Here is a 19424-nt window from a genome sequence, read left to right as displayed (position 1 = left end):
AAACAGTACTATGTTAAAGCACACTAGGCAATGTTACAAAGAGATTACTCATTATAGTGTATAGTACTTCATGAGTAATGTCTATAATATATAATACTCATTACAGCAACATACAGAGAGAAAGCCCTGAAAACCCCTGATTTTTGGAAATCTATGTAAAACTCAAAAATTGCTAGAATAAACCCATAAAAATTAAATACCCTCCTCAAAAAACAAAACAAAACAAAAAAACAGAATTCTGTATTCATGGAGGATATGTGCATCAATGGCTATTAGCCAGGATGGGCAAGGACAGTGTCCCTAGCCTCTGTTTGCCAGACGCTGGAAATGGGCAACAGAGGATGGATCGCTTGATGATTACCCGTTGTGTTCATTCCCTCTGGGGCACCTGCATTGGCCACCATTGGAAGACAGGATACTGGGCTAAATGGACCTTTGGTCTCTGGTATGACCCAGTGTGGCCGTTCTTATGTTCTTATTTAGGAAGGCCTGCAGGACAATAATTTCATTCTGCCCTGCTAGAACTAACTTTTGGAGAAAAGATGGGTATGATTTTCAGTTCATTTTAAGAGAAGATCTGAATATTGGAAAAGTTCCAGCTCATTTTGGTACGTTACCAAACACATTTTCTCTGGCATCAAGGATATATTACAGGGGTGAGCAAGCTTTTTGGCCCAAGGGCCACATCTGGGTGGGGAAAATGTATGCAGGGCCATGAATGTAGGGCTGGGGCAAGGGGTTGGGATGCAGGAGGGAGTGTGGGGTGTGGGACAGGGTGTGGGGTACAGCAGGGCAGAGGTGAAAGTAAGCTGGTCCGGTCCGGTACGGCGTACCGGCAAGAGCCAGTACGCCGTGCTAGACCGCACCGGCTTTCACGGCTGGGATTTAAAGGGCTCAGAGCTCCCCGCTGCAGCGGGGAGCCCGGAGCCCTTTAAATCCTGGCCCCAGCCCGGCCGCCGGAGCCGCAGCCGGGATTTAAAGGGCTCTGGGCTACCCTTGGGAGGCCGGGCTAGGGCCAGGATTTAAAGGGCTCCGGGATCCCAGGATTTAAAGGCTGCGGGCAGCCCAGAGCCCTTTGAATCCCAGCCACAGCTCCGGCGGCGGGCTGGGGCCAGGAGTTAAAGGGCTCAGGGCTCCCCTCAGCGGCAGGAGCTCTGGGCCCTTTAAAACCTTGCCCCAGCCCCGCAAAACTCGGGGTTCCCCCCGGCGGCTGGAGCCCTGGTCCCTTTAATTTGCCCCTGAGGGCTCCCAGCCACCTCTTCAGCTGGGAGCCCTTGGTTGATTTAAAGGCCCTGGGGCTCCCAGCCACAGCTGGTGCCCCAGGGCCTTTAAATCTTGAGAGGCCACACCTCTTCTGGATGAGGCCACGCCCCCTCAGGATTTCAGCAGTACCGGTAAGTCCTGTAAGTTACTTTCACCCCTGCAGCAGAGGGCTCAGGGTTGGGGTGCAGGGTGCAGGAGGAGTTTGGGGTGCAGGCTCTGGCCCGGCACTGCTTACCTTGAGTGGCTCTGGGGTGGCAGAGGCATGCAGCAGGGCTAAGGCAGGCTCCCTGCCTGCCCTGGCCCCACGCCACTCCCGGAAGTGGCTAGCATGTCCGGCAGTAGCTCCTAGGGGTGGGGTGGGGCAGGCACTCCCAACTCCATGGGGCTCCCATTGTCTGCGGTTCCCCGTTCCTGGCCAGTGGGAGCTGTGGGGAGCAGTGCCTGTAGGCAAGGGCAGCGCACAGAGCCCTCTGCTTCCCCTCCCCCAGGGGCCACAAGGACGTGGCGCTGGCCACTTCCGGAAGCAGCACGGGGCCAGGGCAGGCAGGGAGCCTGCTTTAGCCCCACTGCACCATGGAGTTGGGAATCCCATGGGCCGGATTGAAAGCCCTAACAAGCTGGGGCCAGCCAGTGGGCTGTAGTTTGCCCTCCCCTGATATATTATTTAGTGCTTTGATACTTGAATCATGTGGCCACATCGTTTGAAAATGTAAATCACCCCATTACCCATGAAGGAAGTGTGGTAGAAGCAAGATTAGGTTGTTTCCAGATTCTACCTCACCTCTACTAAAATGTGTGAACTAAATTATTATGTTCACATTATGTCATGGGCATCTAAATGTAACTCTGTATGAGGAATATGCAGTTGCCTAATATGTCACTTGCCCTGTGTATGCCAAAAAGTGAGAATATTTTCTGTGAAGAACTTTAATTAAAATAGTTGTTTTATTTTTAAGGAGCACTTAGGACTTCTGTCAATCATTCATTCTTTGCCAGTTCTCATTTCCTGCATACCACAAAGGCTCCTGTAAGGTGGCAGTGCTTCCAGCCTGGCTAGGGGGCAGGGCCCCAGGGTTAAGAGGCGGAGCAGGGGCTGGGTCATAGTTCCAGCATCAGTGGAATACCCACTTCTACACAGGTTCCAGCACTACTGTAGGGCCCCCAAAGTGGCTGGGGCCTCTAGGCATGGGCCACATGGGCCTGTGTGTTAATCTGCCAGTCTCTGGGTTGTACAGTGGATTGTTACATGAGTCTGGTCTGTGTAAACACCTGGCTTGGGAGGTGCCCCTCTCTTTCTGGTCACTCACTGTCCTGCTGTGAGGTGGAGCTGAAGTTTATGATCACAGTTCACTATATACACAAACACATACATTTATAACAAGAGCCTGTTTGCATACCTCATAATGTTTAGTAACATTACAAGCTTTCATAGAAGACCTTACTCAACATATGTTTTATAGCACAATACCACCGTATACAATCAGCTGATTCAATTGCTTATTCTTTGAGGTTCAAACCCCCTGTTCTCCCCTTGGGTTGCTGGTTGTCACAGCTGTATTATTTTTTCCACAAAACCCTCTCATTCCAAATTCTGGGAACAACCACAGCCAAGAGAAATCCTTGGCAGGGAAGTTCCATGACTGGTGTCTGCCCTGCAAAGAAGGGGGTGCCCTAGAGGCAGTAGCTCCAGGGTTGCAGAGATGGCCACAGACACCTGTAGATCCCCTAGGGAACCTGGGGATATGCCAGACTGTGGAAAGGCCCTTCTGCATCTTCTGTGGGGAGGCAAAACTCACCATGCTGACGGAATGATGTAGGGGAATTTTCATGAAATTTCCTCCCCCAGAGCCTTCCATGCAGGTTTTTCCACATGAGAAGAGTAGTCCCACCCATTGTAACTGATACCAGGGCCGGCTCCAGACCCCAGCGCGCCAAGCGCGTGCTTGGGGCGGCGTGCCGCGGCAGGCGGCTCTGGTGGACCTCCTGCAGACGTGCCTGCGGAGGGTCCGCTGGTCCCGCGGCTTCGGTGGAGCATCCGCAGGCGTGCCTGCGGGAGGTCCACCGGAGCCGCGGGACCAGCGGACCCTCCACAGGCACGTCTGCAGGAGGTCCACCAGAGCCGCGGGACCGGCCACCGCCAGAGCGCCCCCCGTGGCGTGCTGCCCTGCTTGGGGCGGCGCAATTCCTAGAGCCGCCCCTGACTGGTACTGTCTCTGCAAAGAGTGCAATGATGAAAGGATGCAGTGAATGTATTAGATACAAAATACTGATACACAAAAACAAAAACAAACAAAAAAGCTAAATCTTTATATGTCCATTAACTGATGGATGTGATATTAGGGCCAAAAGAGCTGAGAGCCCAAAGAAAGTTAATGCCCCATTCTTATTCTTTATTTAAATGTTACCCCAACATAGCTTCACTTGTGATGCCCATGCATTTCCTCAGAACAGTCATATACACCTTCCTGGTTCTCTTGGTCAAGTTTTCCCATGAATTTAAGAACTGTCATCCTTATCCTACCCTTTACATTTTCCCAGCAGAAATTAAGCAATATTTCCACATCCATTGACCTGGCAACTGCATATGATTTCAAAACATAGTTAGTTATCTGGTTCACTCTCGTTTGTATCACACAATCTGAACCTACTGATAGGGTTTACCAGCATTTGGGTCTGGTAAAAATGTTCTCCAAAGAGTTTATAGCTGTGAGTCATTGTCACCAGACCATAAAGATCCCATTCCCAACACAATTATTTCATGACTCTTGTGCAATAATTAGCCATTTTAATCTGAGTACTTTCAATTCTGTTGCTTTTAAATCTAACTTTAAGAGTTGATCTTTATTCAGCTTTTTCCGGCTGCTGTCCTTCCTTTCACCAATAAAATTAGAACTGGAGCTGGCTGGTATAATTTCACTCTTATACCACTTACAGCTATTTTTTTTAAAATGTAATTTTTAGTGCTCATGCAAGGTGTCAGATTAATGGTCCTGGAGAATGAAACCATCTGGATAATGACAGGACAGGACAAGCAGAGCAGCAGCAGTGTGGACTTCCCATGCTACCCTACCAATGTGATTTACATTTGGAGCTTAGGGAAGAATGATAATGCAGCTATAAATTTTAGCCAATAGAGGGCAACATGATTACACACAATAGTCCATAGCACATCTGACAAGGATGTTTTTGAGGAACACAAGCACACATCCAACTATGCTGAAGGAATGCTATTGGTTACACAGTCTGCCACACTACAAAAACTGTTCAGATGTGTCTGATAATCACACCAGTAGGAAGCATCAGTGCAAAAGCTGAAACTCCATCCTTCTGCCACCCCGTTGTGCTCAGGTAGTGAAGTATATATATGACATGGAATGAGCAATTCTAATTCTCTTCACTTTTGCTGATTTGAATCACATTCTTAACCCTGTATAAGCCATCAAAGTATTGTAAGATATTGATTTGGACAAAGAGAGATATAGAATTTGCCACACTGCATCAGACCATTGCTTTATCTAGTCCAGTGGCAGTCAACTTTTTCCATACTGTAATGCCCATGTTAAAAACGAAAAAAGGTTCCAGGCCCTTCTCCCAGGTAGCCATGAAGAAAGTGAGAGTGGTCACAACTCCCTTGGACATGTTCTTGGCCCCCAGGTTGAGTACCTATGATGGAGTCCGGCATTCTGCTTCTGGCAGCGCTTAGTATCTGAAACTTTAGAGGGAGGCATCAGTTGTTCTGTGTCATAAAGGGGGAGCAGAGGATGCTTCTCTTCTGAAGCACAGGTTCAATTTATCATCTTGAATCTGTGAGGTGGAAGGGAGGAAGGCACTCTACAGCCAATGACTCAGTCCTTCCCACCTAGGAATATTCACCACTACCAATCAGTTTGTAATAATAATAGTGACTAGCTCTGCATGCCAGAATATCATTTACTGTATATAGTGTATCATTAATTAAAATAATAATTGTTTGCAGTGTTGTAGCCATGTTGGTCCCAGGATATGAGAGGTAATATCTTTTATTGAACCCCATTTTGTATTACGTGTCGAACACATGTTGTCTAATCTTGCCTTAGTGCAGGTTATTGTACTGCATTCCAGACAGTTACCCTATCTGGGAAAGTTGCTTGACACCTTGTCAAAGGACTGTCATGGAGAAGTCATCCAGACTGCAATCTAGGACTATTGACTGTCTCTCAACTGCTGGCCTATGCTGGAACAATGTTTTTTCTACACAGGGGCTCACAGGTGAGGCAAGCGTGACAAAGTGGGAGGAAGCTGGAGAATCTCTGGAGAGCACATGGCAAAAGAGACAGAGACTCTACTTAAGAGTGGGGTGCTGCTCTGATGGGGAGCCAACCATCATGAAGGACTTGCAGGACAGAAGGGGCAGGATGGACTCTGCTCATCCTGAAACATTGGCAAGCCTTGGACTCACAGAAGGGGTGAGATCAGAGTAGGGGAGGCAGGGGCGGCTCTAGGATTTCCGCCACCCCAAGCACGGCGGCACGCCGCAGGGGGCGCTCTAGTGGTCGCCGGTCCCGCGGCTGCGGTGGACCTCCTGCAGACGTGCCTGTGGAGGGTCCACTGGCCCCGTGGCTCCGGTGGACCTCCCGCAGGCGTGCCTGCGGATGCTCCACCGGAGCCGTGGGACCAGCGGCCCCGCCGCAGGCACGTCTGCGGGAGGTCTACTGGAGCCGCGGTCCCAGCAGACCTTCCGCAGGCATGCCTGCGGGAGGTCCGCCAGAGCCGCCTGCCGCCCTCCCGCTGGGACGCCGCCCCAAGCGCACGCTTGGCGCGCTGGGGTCTTGAGCCGGCCCTGAGGGGAGGATGCATCTCAGGACTTCTGTTGTTTTCAAAGATCTGTAACTTGAGTGCTTAAGAGTAAAGTCTCTGATTAAGAAATTCCTTTGCTAAGCCTAACAAATTTATTTGGGCATAAGCTTTCGTGAGCTAAAACCCACTTCATCAGATTCTGGACAATAGAGGGCAACATGATTACATCAGATTCTGATGAAGTGGGTATTAGCCCACAAAAGCTTATGTCCAAATAACTTTGTTAGTCTCTAAGGTGCCACAAGTACTCCTCATTGTTTTTGCTGATACAGACTAACATGGCTACCACTCTGAAAGCTTGTGTTCCTTGCTTTCCTGCCATGTTGTCCCTGAAAGGATTAAACTAGAAGCCCAGAGGGCCCACAGCGTAGGTGGGGCTCTGGGGAACCACATGTAGATAAGTGGACTGGCTTAAAGGTCTCAGACATTGATTTGGGGAGCCGCTGGGCAGCAGCACTCCACATCCAAAGGTATAAGGTAACGAGTCACTCCTGTGCTAGGCTCCAGCCAATCCGCAAGCCAGGAACTGGTCTGGCGACTCTTAGGGCAGGTATATAAACCCCACAGGAGGAACAGCAGCTCAATCTGCTAAATGTCACTCAAGAACTTGGAACTCTCTCTTGCCTGACAGTGGCAACAGATTCCCTAAGCCTTAGTCTGCTCCAGCCCTGCTCTTGTCTTGCTCTAACTCCAGCTGTAGCTCTGTTCCTAGTTCTACTTCAGTCCCGCTCTTGCTCCCACCCTGTTCCTGTTCCTGGTCCTGCTCCAGCCTCGCCCAAACCCCACTCTGGACACCTGATTACAGCTCTGACCCCTGGCTCGGACTACTAGGCCCAATGGCCATGGCTTCAACCACTAGGCCTGACCATCCCCATCACAGTTTCTGACACCAGGAAGGGCATCAGAAAAAAAGTCTGTGCCTAAGACTATGCCCTAGGGCAGAGGTGGGCAAACTACAGCCCAGGGGCCACATCTGGTCCTCCAGACATTTTTATCTGGCCCTCAAGCTCCCACCAGGAAGCGGGGTCTGGGTCTTGCCCTACTCCGGTGCTCCAGCCGAGGAGCGGGGTCAGGGTCTTGCCCCACTCCACACGGCTCCCAGAAGCAGCAGCACATTCCCCCTCTGGCTCCTATGCATAGGGGCAGCCAGGGGGCTCTGCACGCTGCCCCCACCCCAAGTGTCACCCCCACAGCTCCCATTGGCCAGGAACTGCAGCCAGTGGGAGCAGCAGGAGCGGCGCCTGCGCATAGGGCAGTGCGCAGAGCCGCCTGGCCGCACCTCCGTGTAGGAGCCGGAGAGGGGACATGACACTGTTTCTGGGAGCTGCTTGAGGTAAGCGCTGCCTGGAGCCTGCCCCCCTGATTCCCTCCTGCACCCCAACTCCCTGCCTCAGCCCTAATCCCCTACCACCCTCCAAGCCCCTCGGTCCCAGCCCAGAGTACCCTTTTGCACCCCCAATCCCTCATCTCCAGCCCCCCCAGAGCCTGCACCCCCACGGCCTCCTGCACCCCAACCCTCAATTTCGTGAGCATTCATGGCCCACTATATAATTTCCATACCCAGATGTGGCCCTCAGGCCAAAAAGTTTGTCCATCCCTGCCCTAGGGACTCAAAGCTAGAAAGAGTGATTAGACTTTACCCGGACCAGTGAGCTTAGAAGCACATGGGACGCAACAACTGAGTCCATTCACAGAGGACTGGTGACCACACAGTCAGGTTGTGACAAGGAAATTGAAGATCACATTGGCTGGAAAATGGGGAAACTTGATTTAAGCAATGCTGTGCATCCTCACCTCATCTCCTCGCTACCTGAATCAGAAGAGAAGAAAGCTGACCCAACAAGGAACACATTTTTTGTAGTTGTTATAATTTGAATAATTATATTAAATACACAGAGGGTTGGATTAAATACAACTGAAATTTTATTTTATTTACTCATGTTTCTCATAGTCCACTTAAAAATGCTTAATGTGCATATATGATATACCAGAGCTGGTCCAAAAAATGCCAAGTATTTTTCACAGTAAATTTTGAAAAAAAAAAGTGTTTTAAATTTCCCATTAATGTTTTGTTTCTCAATTTTATACCTAAACCAAAATTGAAATATTTTTGGTTTTCAAAAAAAAACTGATAGAAAAAGCTTTGGTTTTAGTACAAAATTTGTGTTGAAAACCAAAAAAATGTATTCAGAAGTTTTTATTTTCAGGTTGTTGTGGTGGTTTTTGTTTTTATTTTTTGTCAAAAATTCTGGAAAATCTCCACCAAAATGAAAATTTCCTACACAAATTTTCACTTTGGTCAAAAAAGCCAATTTTTGGTCCAAAAAATGTTTAGATGAAAAAATGTCAGCAAGCTCTCACCTATGCATTACTTGATCTGTGCTTCCAAAGCCTGGTTGTCAGTTCAAAGAAGGTGGCATCCTCTCTGCTCATGGAAAGGTAACACCGATCTTCAGGTCATATGCTGTGATAATCGTCTTTCCACAACCTTAGCTAGAAATTCTGTGATGAAAAAAGAAGAGAGAAAGAACATTTAGACCCAGAATCTGTCTCATTTTAAGTGCTGAGATAGACATGCTTTGAAGTCACAACTCCCAGTGTTAGACCATCCATTTTTTATGATGTTCAAAGTTCTCACTAGCAGATAATATTATCATCCAGCTTTGAGTTTTCTCAATGATAATGGTTATAATAAATAAAGTATGTTGTCTTTGTCTTAGGTCACCTTTTAATACTGTAATATTAACAATGTGGAGGCTCCAGCATGGCAGTGGGGAGCACAGGCCACTGGCTGCATGGAGCTGGGAGATCACCCTGCCCTCCCCTCCCGGGACAAGGACTTGGTGAAGAGGATGCACCCAACCCTGACACAGCACAAGGGCTGGGTTGGCCCCAGACACACCATGGGGTGCGCCAATGCCAGGTGCACCAATACAGTAAGCAAAAGGGACAGAGTCTCACACACATGTCCACTCCTGGCCCCCAATCCAGGTGTGGGGCAAGCAGGCTCAGCCTAACAGGATCCAAGTGTGGACGGGCTTAGTGTGGGGGATCCAGGTGTGGAGTGAGAGGGTTCTCTGTGGGGCAATCTGGGTGTGGGCAGCTCAGCGGGGCGGGGGCAGGTGCATGGGAGATCTGGATGCACAGAGGCTCATTGGGAGGTTCCAGGTGCGGGGGGGATGGTACTCTGCAGAGGGGTCCAGGTGAAGGTGGTTGGGGCTCAGCAGGGGCAGTCTGGGAGATGGGGCTCAGCAGGAGCAGTCTGGGTGCAGCGGGGGTTCTGGATGCAGGAGGTGAGACTTGATGGGGTGGGGTTCAGGTGCAGGGACTCAGTGAGAGGGGGTTCAAGGTACAGGGGGGTATGAGTTCCGGTTAGGGGTCTGGGTGTGGGGTGGTCTGGGTGCATTGAGGTTGGGCATAGAGGGGAGCAGCTTCTCGTATAGTGACCCTTCCCTCCAGGCTGAGGAGCGATGGGTGCAGAAAGCAGCAGGGTGTGTGTGTGCAGAGCAGAGGTGGTTTCTGGGGGGGTGTCCGACTCAGCCCTGGCTGCTCCTTGCAGGGAAAGAGCAAGTCTCGTCCTCCCCAGCTGAACCTAGTGCAGGGCAGAAGCCACTGGCCAGGGCATCCCCAGCCCACTCCCCTCTCCCCCGCCAGACAATTTACCTCTCCACTAGCTGTTCCGGGTGCCTGAAATAACATGCCCACGCTGCTGGAGAGGAGTGCATGACTGCTCTTGCAGCTTCCCTTTGCTTCTTGGTCATTTTCTGCGGGAAAGCAACGAAATCTGTGGGGGTGATGAATTTTGCATGCATGCAGTGGTGGTGAAGTCTGCGTCCATGCAATGGAATTTCCCCAGGAGCAATTATTATGGTACTGTGGAAAACAAGGTAATTAAGGTGAAGTTTCCTCTCAAAAACTAAGGCCTGGTCTACATTAAAAGTTAGTTTAACCAAATTGTGCATTTGTTTACATCAAAGTTTGTCTCCTGTGGACGTAAGTGACCCATTATAGCAACACAATACACCAGCCCCCTGAGCGATCAAGAGCCATGGTCACCCTACTAAAGTTGATGCAGTGCAAGTGTAGACACTGTATTATGTGTGTTGACCCTAACCGTCCTACAGCAGCTGTCCCACAACGTTCCCTTTGGGTGCATTTATTCCATCTCCAAACCTGAATTACAGGCACTTTAGAGCAGCAACTTTCAACCTTTCCAGACTACTGTACCCTTTTCAGGAGTCTGATTTGTCCTGCGTACACCCAAGTTTCACCTCACTTAAAATGCCCATTTTGCTTCTGTCTTCACTAAAATGGTTAATGGTGACAAGATACTCAACACAATCAATATTAACAACAAGTGGGAAGGAACACAAGCCAAAATAAGGAAATAACAGGTTAAAGAATATTTAGAAAAGCTAGATATATTCAAGTCACTAGGGCCTGATGAAATTCACCCTAGGGCACTTAAGGAATTAAATGAAGCAATCTCAGAACTGTTAGCAATTATCTCCAATAACTCATGGAGGACTGGTGAGGAACTAGAGAACTGGAGAATGGCAAACATAGTATCTGTCTTTAGAAAGAAGAACAAAGAGGAGCCAGTGAATTATAGACCAATCAGCTTAACTTTGATACCTGGAAAGATAGTGGAACAAAGTAAACAATCAATTAAGCATCTGGAAGAAGGATAATACGGTTATAAGGAATATGCAGCATGGATTTGTCAAGAACAAATCATGCCAAACCAGCCTAATTTTCTTCTTTGACAGGGTTACTGGCCTCATGGATAGGGAGGAAGCAGTAGATGTGATATATCTTGATTTTAATAAGGCTTTTGACACAGTTCCACATGACATTCTCATAAGCAAACAAAGGAAATCCAGCCTAGATGAAATGACTATAAGGTGGGTGCACAACTGGTGGACAGACCATACTCAAAGAGTAGTTATCAATGTTTCACTTCAAACTGTGAGGGCGTATTTAGTGGGGGCCCACAGGAGTCACTCCTGTGTTTGGTACTAGTCAATATTTTCATTGAGTTGGAAAATGGAGTGAAGAATATGCATATAAAATCTGAAGATGACACTAAGCTTGGACGGGTTGCTAACACTTTAGAGGACAGGATTCAAATTAAAAATGACCTTGACAAATTGGAAAACTGGTCTGAATTCAACAAGATGAAATTCAATATAGATAAGTGCAAAGTACTTCACTTAGGAAAGAAAAATCAAATGCACAACTACAAAATGGGAAATAAATTTCTTGGTGGTAGTACTGCTGAAAAGGATTGGGGGGTTCTAGTGGATCACAAACTGAAAATGATTCAATAGTGTGATACAATAAGCTAATATCTTCCTGGGGTATATTAGCAGGTGTTGTATTTAAGACACAGGAGGTAATTGTCTCATCCTACTCTGCATTGGTGAGGCCTCAGCTGGGCACCACAATTTAAAAGAGATGTGAACAAATTGGAGAGAGTCCAGAGGAGAGAACAAAAATGATAAAAGATTTAGGAAATCTGACCTATGAAGAAAAGTTTAAAAAACTGGCCATGTTTAGTCTTAAGGAAAGAAGGGTGGACCTGATACTAGTCTTCAAATATGTTAAGTGATGTTATAAAGAGGATGGTGATCAATTATTCTCCATATCCACTGAAGTAATGGGCATCATAAAATGCCAAGTACAGTTCTAATGTCCTGGATTCACATAACCAGGATAACAATGCTTTATTACTCCTGCCCCAATAACGAAGAGACTGGGGATCCCACAGCAGCCAAAGTAAACATTTGGGCAAGCAGTCCATCATGCTAGGCAGGGTGGGTGCGCCCATGCAAATGAGATCAGCCCCTGAAGTCCTTATCCACAGCTCGCCACCAGATGTCAGGGAAGAGCTCATTCTGATTCTGATTACACCTTAAACTGAGCCACAAATCTGCCAAACTAAACTACCAGTACCTGGGCCCTTTCAAATTTATAGAACATGTGAACCCCGTGGCCTTCAGGTTACAGATGCCCAAGTCCTTGTAGATCCATTCCATCTTTCACATCTCACTTTTAAAGCCTACACCAAGACCCCATGCCCAAGCCTCTCCAACCTGCCACTCCCACCCATAACAGTCCACAGACCAGAGGAGCACTTGGTCCACCAATTCCGAGACTGTTAACGAATTAGGGGAAGGCTCCAGTACCTAGTGGACTAGGAAGGCTACTGTCTAGACGAGTAGTCTTGGGAACTGGTAGAGCTCATCCACACCCTGGACCTATTATGACAGTTCCATTAGAAATACCCTGAGAAGGTCCCTTGGAGGTGCCCTCGGGGGGGTGGGGGCAGTAGTACTGTTAGGAATAAGGGCTTGCAGCAGAGCTAGTCAGTCTCCGGGCAAACTAACAAGTGCACCTGGCCAGTAGTTGTCTATCTGACTGGCTACGCCACCTGACTGGTTGGAAGAGTCAGCAAACCAGCTCTTAAGCCCAGTAGCAGCAGCAGTTCAGGGGTTGTTCAAAGAATTTGCTGTGATAGCCCCTGCTCCTGCCTTATTCCCAAGCCTGCTCCTATCTTGGACCCAGTACCACTTCTGCCTTCACCCCAGGCTTGCCCCTGCCTTGCCTTACTCCAGGTAACCCAGTTCTGACTCCCAGCTCCAATTCCTGACCTCTGACCATTGGCTCTGGCATCTGACTCTGGTTCTGACACTGGGCTCTGACTCCTGGTTCTGGTATTTAGCCTATGGCTCCAGTTCTGACCCTAAGCTCTGATTCTAGGCCTGCCACTGCATGGGACTGCAGCCCAGGGCCCTCAGCCCCACCATCTGGCACTGAAGCCAAAGCCTGAGCAATGTAACTTTGTGGGGGCTCCTGTGGCATGGGGCCACAGGCAATTGCTCCATTTGTTCTCTCTAACACCGGCCCTGGCTTTTGCATGCAGAAAATCAGTTATTGTGGCACAGGTGGGCCATGGAGTTTTTAATAGCATGTAGGGGTATCCTCAGAAAGAAAAGGTTGAGAACTCCTGGTGTAAATCATTACTGGTACCATTCCATGCCGGACAACAAGGAGAACAATAGCTACACGTACTCTGACCTGTGAAAACGACAGGTCAGTGTATATGTAGCCACATCCTACATTATTGTAGGTTTTAGCTATACGGACATAAATGTTTACTGGTTATTTCCATTTGTACTTGGCATTATAAAACATGGCTCACCCTGTTACAGTGTCGATAAAAGTTTTCTAACCTTGTGTGTTTGTTTGCACTTTAATGTAGTTGCCTGTTTCTGTGCACACAATAAAGTTCTACTTCTGGAAAATGAGACCATCTTTTATTAGTTTGCACCAAGCACCACAAAATATATAGTGAGAGAGAGGCACGGAGCCACCCATATTTAATCTCACATGTGAGACCCTATTTCATATAAGCACGAGACAACGCTCCTTTGGCTGACTGTTAAGATGTTCTTTTAAGGCCTCCATCAGCCACACAGCTCCACGGTTCGCTCTTCTAATAACCCTTGTGTCTGGCTATTCAAAGTCAGCAAACTGTCAGTCCACCTGGCTCCCTGGGTGGGAAATTTTTCTCCTTTTCCTCACAGATATTCGCAGTACACATGCAGCTATAACCCGCGGAGTATTTTTCTTGAGGAGATCCAATCTAGTGAGTAAACACCACCAGTGTCCTTTCAATCTACCAAAAGCATATTCAGCAATCATTCTGCACCTTCTGAGCTAGTAGTTGAATCTTTCCTTGATGATACCAGTGTATGGCTACCTGAGCCAGGGAAGTAAGGGGTAGTATGGATCCCCTAGGATCACTATTGGCATTTCAATATTGCCAGTGATAATCTGCTAGTTGGGGAAGAATGTCCCTGCTTTTTTAATAGTCTTCTGTTCTGGAAGGTGTGAGCACCATGCACCTTCCCTGACAAGCCCACATTGATATCAGTGAAGCATCCTTGGTGATCCACTAGCACTTGTACAGCCATGGAAAAGTATCCCTTCCTGTTGATGCACTCAGCAGCAAGAGGGACTGATTCCAGAATAGGGATCTGAGTGCCACCTATTGCCTTAACTCAGCTTGGGAACCCCATTGCTGCCAAGCCATCCATGATGTCCTGTACATAAGAGAGAGTTGGAGTTCTATGTAGCAGGAGACACTTGGATGACAATGGCCCCTACTGTGGATTTTCCACCTCCAAAATATTTGCCCACTAACCAATAGCAATCCAGCACTGCACGCTCCCAGTTATAAATCCATCAAAGTCAATGGATTTACTCTGGATTTACAACTGTGTAATGTTAACACCGAAGTCAGTAGATTTACTCCAGAATTAAACCTATTTAACTGGAGACAGATTTGAGGCTTCCTGGGAACAGTAATGCTTATTGTGCCAGAGCCTATACCTCTAATCAGGCAAGCCACAAAGCACCTCCCTGAAGGATTGTAATCACCCTTAATTCCCATTGACTTCAACAGGAGTTGAGGCCACTCAAACACTTGTAGGATCAAGCCTTAAGTAAGTACCTATAGCCTTATGGCACTCATAGGGGTATAAATCTAAGGTATTTATATAACATAGTGAATACTAAGGGCATTAACAAATGTACTAATAAGGCTATTTTTGTTTATCGAATATCCAGAATGATCTATAGATAACACTTAATTAAGGTCAGGGTATCATCAAAGTGTCCTTGTGCATGTAATAAGACTATGAAGGGACAAAGAAAGAGAAGGAAGAAACAGGGGTTAAAACAAATAAAAATAATGAGATTAGCATTACATAGTGAGAGGGTGACCAGACATCCCATTTTTAAAGGGACAGTCCCGTATCTTAGCCCTACTGCAGGTGTTCTGACTTTTTCTTTAAAATGGGCAAATTGTCCTATATTTTCTGTCTCCACCCCACCCCCCCATCAGGACTGGTGGGTCCTGCTGCTGGCCAGATCCCTGCTCGCCCACCAGTGGTGGGGGGTCCAGTAGCTGATGATGGGGTGGGTGTGCAAGGCTGGTGGAGGGGCAGAACTGCAGCACGCAGGGCCGGCTACTCCCCCTGCTGGTTCATAAGCGCAGCCTCCGCTGTGTGCTGGCTCTTGGCCAGCAGGGCTCTGCTCCCTCCCATCCCGTTTCTGGATGGTGCTGGCTGCCCGCTGCTGCGAGCTGCAGCAACTGGTGAGTCCGGGCAGATGCCAGGTGGTGGCTGGTTATGTGTCACCTCTGCAGCCCTCCCATTAGCCCTTTACATGCTTCCCATCTCGCTGTCCTCTCCCTGATTTGCCCCTTCACACACACACCCAGCCCCACTGCTCCTCTATATCCCACCTGGCAGGGCGCATCCCACTCTCAGTGCTGTGTGGAAAATCAGCCCCAGTTGGAGTGCTCAGTTCACCAACAGCCTGGCCAGCAGGCTCCTTCCTTCCCCCACTGCCTCTGACTGGGCCGGCATGCCAGGAAAGCCCAAGACCCTCCAGCTCAGGCTGCTGGCCAGGAGGAGCCGAGCCTGCATGTGCCAAAGCCCTCGCTGGCATGGGGAAGCCTCTCCACCCCTCAGCTAAGCTCTGGAGTGGCAGGGAGGAAGTGATTTGCAGCCTGTTTGGGCCCTGACCCTGTAGGCTCCACAGCAGCCTTCTCTGCCCCACAAAACCCTAATCTGCCCCTGCATGGAGGGAGGAGAGAGCCAGGCAGGGAGGTCGGGTGGGTCGGTCATCCCTTCTCTGTGAGAGAGGTGTAGGGGAGTATGTGTGTGTCACCTTTCCCCATGTGAACCTAAAGCCTTAAAGATAAGAAGGTAAATAAAAAGAATCCAACTATGCAGTATTTCTTTTTAACAGAGGCTTAGTCAACTTGATGTGAATTTGAACGTTTGTAGTGCATAGTTCTGATTGATTGCAGTTGAACTTGCTTGAATACGAGTAATTTTACCAAGCATCCTGTATTCAGCATAGGGAAATATGGTCACCCTACATAGTGAACAAATACGGTAAGTTCTGATACTTCAAGACAGTCTTAGGTAGGACAAGAGGGAAGGGTAGGAAGCACCGGAAGGGAAGTCTGTGTGAGAAAGAGGGGTCTGAGCAGGGATGGAAGTGGGAGTGAGGATGCTTGGCACCCAGGAAAAGAGACGCACTTCCAGGTGTAAGGAGGAGAATGAAAAAGTCATGAAAGCGAAAGCAAGAAGAGGAGACAAAGGGGGCAACACAGCAGTCAAAGTGCAGGGACCAGGTGATGAGGGAGGAGATGTGGGCAGGCGCAGAGCTGTGAGGAGCCTTAAAAGTAAGGACAGAGAGTTTGAAATTTGTGTGGAACAGAGAGCTGAGGAGAGCAGAGTGATGTGTCCGAGGAGAAACAGGGGAAGCTTGTTTTAGGTGCTGTATGTTGAATGGGCTGAAGAAAGGGGAGTCAGGTTGCCCAAGCAGGAGGAGGTCACAGTAGATCAAGCAAGAGAAATCCATAGAATGAAGCAGGGTCTGGGTTTAGAAATGTCATAGAGAAAGAAATGGAAAAATGTGTGTGTGAGCAGGGAAGAGAGGGAAGAGAGGAATCAGAAAGAAATCTAAGGTTATGAGCTAAGCTTATTCCTGGTTTTAAAATACAGACATAATTTAACCAATGGATATCACCCCACATGCCATTCCCATCCAATGTACCTTTTCAGTTGTTTTTCTTTCTCCAGAACTTCAAGATGATCCCGACATCGATACCAGACATTCTGTTCCTACTGGCAATAAACAGGAAGGGCCGCAAAAGTAATGACTATTACAGCTCTTCCAAGCTGGGCTATAGTGATACTTCCTTGGGTTTACTAGAGAACTAACGTTAATTATTATCTCTCCTCAAGCAGGATCAATAAATGTAAAACTCTAAAATGTGAACTTTACCTTCATTGTGTTACACGCCTACATAAACCCATGCAAAAGCTAATTATAGTTAACATATTAACACGGAGATGGGGTAGCGGCTGCATGGAAAGTTTTCCTCTGATTTTCAGTCACTCTTGATCTTAGTGAGTGAGCAGCATTAGTGAGTCACAAGTGTGGGAGTTACTAGGAGGGGTTGTCTAGCCCCTGGGAATTGGTGAGGCTATAGAGAAGGTAAAGCCACCTCAGCTATATCCCTGGGCTGGAAGGATACCGAGATAATACACTGATGGTCTAATTCTCCTTTCACATCAATTTTAAACTGACTTCAGTGAGTGAACTTTTGATTTACACCAGTGCAAGTGAGAGGAGAATTAGAATCCAGCTGGAAGCCACATAGTCCATTACTTTGTAATACAGTATTGAGTGATCACAGAGATACACAATCTCCCTTAGATATACCCATGCAGCTTCTTTTGAAGTCAATGGGACACATGCGTGCATATCTACCGGCAGAGCTGGGCCCATCAGTTCATAAACATGGCAAAGCTGAAGTAGTAGGAGTATTCTGTACCTCAGAGGTGGGCCCAACCCCTAGCATAAAGAAAGGGCTCAAACCTAGAATTCAGGTTTGGATGCAGAATTCCTCCAAAGTGCCGGAATGTTCAGATCCAGCTGTTGGGTTTGTCCCCCTCCAACACAATATAATGTTATGGTGCATTGTGTCTTTCATACTAACTGTGTTCCATAACACTGTACAGGAGGATATAAGACAGGATGGCATTAAGCCACCTTCATGCCACTTCTGATCATGGAAATGAACTGGAGTTTTGCCAAACGGAACAGTGCCGCAGCCCAGCCCTGCCCTTTTGGCATGGGAAATACATGGGTCTTGCACTGGCAGCTGGGATGGGGGCTATGTAGGGGCCAGTATGGCAGCTTTATGCCATCCCAGTTTTCCCTTTCAAAAGAGAAGTTCGCAGATCTGCCACCTTTAGAACAGCTTTGCCCTGCTGGAGTGGGACAAAGCTGCCCTGAAGTGAGGAAGGGTCTGGGCCAGAGAGCCGATGAGGTGGAAAAGTACAAGAAGGCTGTTCTAGGCATCAGAACCTGCAAAGCAGAAAGGAAAGGATAGAGAGAAGGCCTGTGTTAGATTAGTGGACGGAAGGGGCAGGCTTCTAATTTTTGACAAACATCGCAATGAATTTAAATGTAAGAAATCCACTCTGGGCTCCCCATTTGACTGGTGGTCCCTTCTCTCCTTGTCACTGCCTTAGGGAAATGACAGCAAGTGGCCCTAGCACAGCAAGGAGAGGATTTGTTGGAAAGAGGATGGTCCTGGATCCCCTGGACCAGCTTCTACAAGAATTAAAAAGAGCCATAAAGACAAATGTGATGCTGAGTGATGGGGCAGTCCTGCTGTGCAAATTCTCCAGCCTACCTCTGAACACATTAATCCTTTGATGTAAATGGTCAGGATTTTCCAAACACAAGGCATCAACATCTATGAAAACTCATGGTGATCGGGGGAGGTCCCAGATGACTGGGAAAAGGCTAATGCCCATCTTGAAAAAAAGGGAAGAAGGAGGATCCAGGAAACTACAGGTCAGTCAGCCTCACCTCAGTCCCTGGAAAAATCATGGAGCAGGTCCTCAAGGAATCAATTTTGAAGCACTTAGAGGAGAGGAAAGTGATCAGGAACAGTCAGCCTGGATTCACTAAGGGCAAGTCATGCCTGACTAACCTAATTGCCTTCTATGATGAGATAACTGGCTCTGTTGATGAGGGGAAAGCAGTGGACGTGTTATTCCTTGACTTTAGTAAAGCTTTTGATACTGTCTCCCACAGTATTCTTGCTGGCAAGTTAAAGAAGTATGGGCTGGATGAATGGACTATAAGGTGGATAGAAAGCTGGCTAGATCATTGGGCTCTACAGGTAGTGAACAATGGCTCCATATCTAGTTGACAGCCGGTATCAAGTGGAGTGCCCCAAGGGTTGGTCCTGGGGCCAGTTTTGTTCAATATCTTCATTAATGATCTGGAGGATGGCGTGGATTGCACCCTCAGCAAGTTTGCAGATGACACTAAACTGGGAGGAGTGGTAGATACACTGTAGGGTAGGGCTAGGATACAGAGGGACCTAGACAAATTAGAGGATTGGGCCAAAAGAAATCTGATGAGGTTCAACAAGGACAAGTGCAGAGTCCTGCACTTAGGATGGAAGAATCCCATGCACTGCTACAGATTAGGGACCAAGTGGGTAGGCAGCAGTTCTGCAGAAAAGGACCTAGGGGTTACAGTGGACGAGAAGCTGGATATGAGTCAACAGTGTGCCCTTGTTGCCAAGAAGGCTAATGGCATTTTGGGCTGTATAATTAGGAGCATTGCCAGCAGATCGAGGGACGTGATCATTCCCCTCTATTTGACATTGCTGAGGCCTCATCTGGAGTACTGTGTCCACTTTTGGGCCCCACACT

General features: G+C 48.0%; 1 long non-coding RNA gene across 1 annotated transcript; it reads right to left on the bottom strand.

Annotated features, from left to right (window-relative positions):
- Window positions 1-7979: 7979 nt before the first annotated feature.
- Window positions 7980-16892, bottom strand: LOC123364887. Its single transcript, XR_006577329.1, has 3 exons — window positions 16738-16892; window positions 9763-9972; window positions 7980-8601 (listed from the first exon to the last, which is right to left on the bottom strand). It is a non-coding gene; the product is annotated as an uncharacterized LOC123364887 (long non-coding RNA).
- Between the last annotated feature and the right edge of the window lie 2532 nt (window positions 16893-19424).

This window comes from Mauremys mutica, chromosome 1 (assembly GCF_020497125.1).
Source record: "Mauremys mutica isolate MM-2020 ecotype Southern chromosome 1, ASM2049712v1, whole genome shotgun sequence".
NCBI lineage: Eukaryota > Metazoa > Chordata > Testudines > Geoemydidae > Mauremys > Mauremys mutica.
Note: the sequence above shows the minus strand (reverse complement) of the source record. Positions and strands in the feature narration are given on the sequence as shown.